The sequence below is a fragment of the Peromyscus eremicus genome, chromosome 17 (genome assembly GCF_949786415.1).
Source record: "Peromyscus eremicus chromosome 17, PerEre_H2_v1, whole genome shotgun sequence".
Lineage (NCBI taxonomy): Eukaryota > Metazoa > Chordata > Mammalia > Rodentia > Cricetidae > Peromyscus > Peromyscus eremicus.
The window spans coordinates 51,959,068-51,963,220 of NC_081433.1; the positions used below are offsets into that span (position 1 = coordinate 51,959,068).

The 4,153-nt window shown below is 38.3% G+C and overlaps 1 pseudogene; it reads left to right on the forward strand.

The window, feature by feature from the left end:
- Positions 1–523: 523 nt before the first annotated feature.
- LOC131894235 (NADH dehydrogenase [ubiquinone] 1 beta subcomplex subunit 4-like) lies at positions 524–908 on the forward strand (annotated as a pseudogene).
- Positions 909–4,153: the final 3,245 nt, after the last annotated feature.

Below are 4,153 nucleotides of genomic sequence, written 5' to 3' on the forward strand. Positions count from 1 at the left end.
TATATCATTTCATGATATTTTTGGGAAGTCATTAACAAGCATCTATTCATCCCAAATAGGGCACCAGGATGAGACAGACCAAAGAAACAGCTCCAAGCAAGTCTAGGTTCCTAACAGACTCACTGCATCACCAAAGAGCCCAGAATAGCAGGTGATGGCTTAGATTGAGTCCCTAGGCTCTACATTTGTAACCAGCTCTACCAGAGCAGTTACTTCCTGCTAATATAACCTCGAAAAGGAGTTTTGTGAATATTATATTTTTTATGAGATTCATGAGCTTCTTAAGCCTTATGAGATTCTTCCCAGAACACGTAAATTTAGTTGAAATAACTAAACAGCATACATTAACACAAGTAGACTAATATACATATATGTATATACACATAATATCTAGACTTGCATATGTAAATACTTTACCTCTATGATATTGATAGTTTTTCAAAAGGGCAAAGAAATTATTTTAGTAATGTAAAATGCAGCTATAAGATAGCCACGGAGGCGCAGATGTGCACTGGGCGCCAAGATGTGCGACTCCAAGTATAAGCCTGCGCCCCTGGCCACTCGCCCCAGTACCCTCGATCTCGCCAAGTATGACATGTCTCCAGAGACATGAAAGGTGCAGGTCGAGCACTTGAGCATAAGTGCCCTGCTTAAACGGGAATATCTGCTACAGTACGACGACCCCAACATCGCACACCTATGACCCTGCCTTGATTCGTTGGACCTATGCAAAATCAACAAATGTTTATCCTAGTTTCAGACTCACTCCAAAGAACTCACTTTTAGGGGCTGTGGCGGCATTTGGGGTCCTCATCTTCTGGTATTCTATTTTCAAAACAGACAGGGACAGAAAGGAAAGACTTATCCAGGAAGGAAAATTGAATCGAACTTTAAAGATGTCCTGTTAAGTTTGGCAAGGATGACTCTATTCTTGCATAAATAAATCTTCCTAAATAAATAAATCACTAAAAAAAATGCAGCTATAAAATTATATTATAAAATTAAGTAGTATTTTTATATTTTTAAAATAAAAATTTGGTTAAATTTAAATATCTCCATATAATCTGCATTTGTTTATCTGAATGTTGTCTACATATATATTAATAATAAGATGATTTTTCATTAAAAAACACAGGTCCAGAAACATCATAGCTTTGAACATGGTTATCTCTCAGGAAGTGTTTTGGTATGAAAGTATTTTAAATGATGTCATCAATTAAATTCTATCAAATTTTAATACTTGAAAATATAGCTTTTTAAACATATTTTCTTTCTGCTACTGCCAATTCCACACATAAAGACAAAACCCAAATTTATGCAGGCATAAATGTAAATGCACGTGAAATAAATTTCAAGGCAGTTATTAAAAATATTTATTATTCAATACTGGCAAAGTCCACAGACAAGCTTTACCTAAGAAATGTATTCAGAGCCATTTTAAAACAATTGCAGTGAATGCATTTATGTAAGGACTCCACTCTAGATTTAGAAGCATCATTAACGTCTTTGCAGAATTTAAGCAAGTGGTATGAAGAAAGTAGCACCATTCATTAAGAAAAATATTCAAAAATAAAATCCATCAAGACTCCTAGCACGAACATTACTCTCAAGAAGTGGGGAAAATAAACACAGTTACTTGATTTGATTTTGCAGCTACTCAGGTGGTACAGCTGTGCCTCTTTCCTTTAAAAAAAAAAATGCAACTTTCTGCTCTTGTATCATGTGTGGCATGGAAAAGCTGAGGTAACAGTTGGATGGGTTTGAGCCTGGGTCAGGACTGATGATCTGCAAATTCTCTTTCAAGGCTTCAAGGGACATTGCTCCCTATGTACTTTTCATCTAAGGCTACTGGGTAGACATCATTATGCTACATTTAATTTTAATTGTGTTGGACATGGAAAAAAAGAGGACCTCAAGGAAACCTGATAGGCATCATTGGCTAAATCCTATAGAAAGTGCTTTCTCTGGGGCTAGTGAATTAAATGGAGCTAGGAAGAGATTAAAAAAAAAATGAGTTATTATAAGCCACTGCAAGCTGGTAACAGCATTCTCTAATCAAAGATAAATTGGCTGCTACTTCCTTGTAGATCCCAAAAATATAATGTTAAATTCTGAAAATGAGTTTTTAATACATACATAAGAGTATATATATTTTGTGTGTTAAGTTCTGTGTACACATGCACATACACACATATATATATATATATGCACACACACATATTTCTTCTGCTTCTTTCAGAATGATTTAATAGAATATAAAATTAAAGGAAGGAAACATTGACTAAAATATCTTTGTCCATAATCTGTAGACATGGAGCCACATGCACACTGAGTTACAGACAAATAACTTATGACCAAAAACTAAGCCTTGTGGCTGAAGATGTGGTTCTGTAGATAAAAGCATACTCATCTGATACACAGAATCTGAGTTCATTTCCCAGCACTCATATTGAGCAGCTCACAACTGCCTGTAAGTCTTGCTCCAGTAGATATGGCACACTCATTTAGACTCTGCAGGCACTGGTACACACATGATACACACAGCGGCAATCAGGCACACACACACACACACACACACACACACACACACACACACACACTATGAGGCAATCAGGCACACACACCCACACATAAGGATAAATCTTATTTTAAATCTTTAGAAATAGGAAGAAGTTTTTGCTTTTGTAAGCAACTGGTCTTTAGAGTTTTTACTGCTACATAGTATATTACATATGTAAAACCTATGCCATATGTAACAACACTCTACAGTCTCAGTGACCTAATAAAATGTTATTGCAGAATGGCAGCTTATCAGTTGTAGAACCCCAAGTTGAAATTCCTAAAGGAGGAAATAATATTTCCTAACAGGGTAATGGAATGTTTAGCATCATGGTTCCTCACATTTTAAACTATACATCTACCCTTGCTGGATAAGTGAGAATTAGGACTAACAGTGGCAGTTTACAGTGTCTTTTTATGTATGCTGGAAGTTATTCTCATGAACACTTCCTATTCACCCTCTGCTCATGTAAAAATTTTATTAACACATGCAATAACCTGGAATTTCATCCTAAAGTCCTTGGTAATGAGTTGTAATTTAAGGACTTTACTCAAGTTATCATGATCCCTTTAAAACAAAAAGTCTATGCACAAAACAGCTAAATGCACCACTGAGCTTTCATCAAGGCACGATTTAAATAATCACCCAGCTGCCAGTACGCTCAGCTCAATCTCTCCTGTAATAACAGCATCAGACTCTACTGCCTAAATCCTTATGATGATGGTAGATGGAAGACACCACCCATCTGTTTTTTTTTTTATATACCAAATGGCAGTTTCCCCTCCTTTCTCTCCTCCTGTTCCCTCCCTCACCTCCTTTCTACCACCTCATCTACTCTTCAGAAAGGGTCAGGCTTCCCATGGGGAGTCATCAAAGCATGGAATATCAAGTTGAGGCAGGACCAAGCTCTTCCCCCTGCATAAAGGCTGAGCAAGGTGTCCCACCATAGGGAATGGGCTCCAAAAAGCCAGGTCATGCACCAGAGATAAATCCTGGTCCTACTGCCAGGGGCCCCACAAACATACCAAGCTATAAACCTGTCACCTGTAGTCAGAAGTTTTCCTGTGTTCCACCTGGTCCGCAGCCACTCAGACCCAAACACACGGAGACTTATATTAATTAAAACTTCTTGACCATTAGCTCAGGCTTACCACTGACTAGCTCTTACACTTAAACTCAGCCATTTCTGTTAATCTATATGTTGCCACATGTTCAATGGCTTTACCTGTGTCTCATTACATGCTGCTGCCTGGATGGCAGGCTAGCATCTCCTGACTCAGCCTTCCTCTTTACAGAATTCTCCTTGTCTATTTATCCCACCTATACTTCCTTCCTGGCTACTGGCCAGTCAGTGTTTTATTAAACCAGTGTACAAAAGCATTATTCCACAGCAGTTACCCACATGCAGAAGGCTTAGGTAGATCCCACGCAGGCTCCCTAGCTATAGGTCTACAGTCTGTGAACTCCCATTAGGTCAGATCAGTGTCTCAGTGGGTTTTCCCTGTCATGACCTTGACCCCCTGTTGTTCATATAATCCCTCCTCCTTCTCTTCTAATGGACTCCTGGAGCTCAGCCCAGTGCTTGGCTGTGGA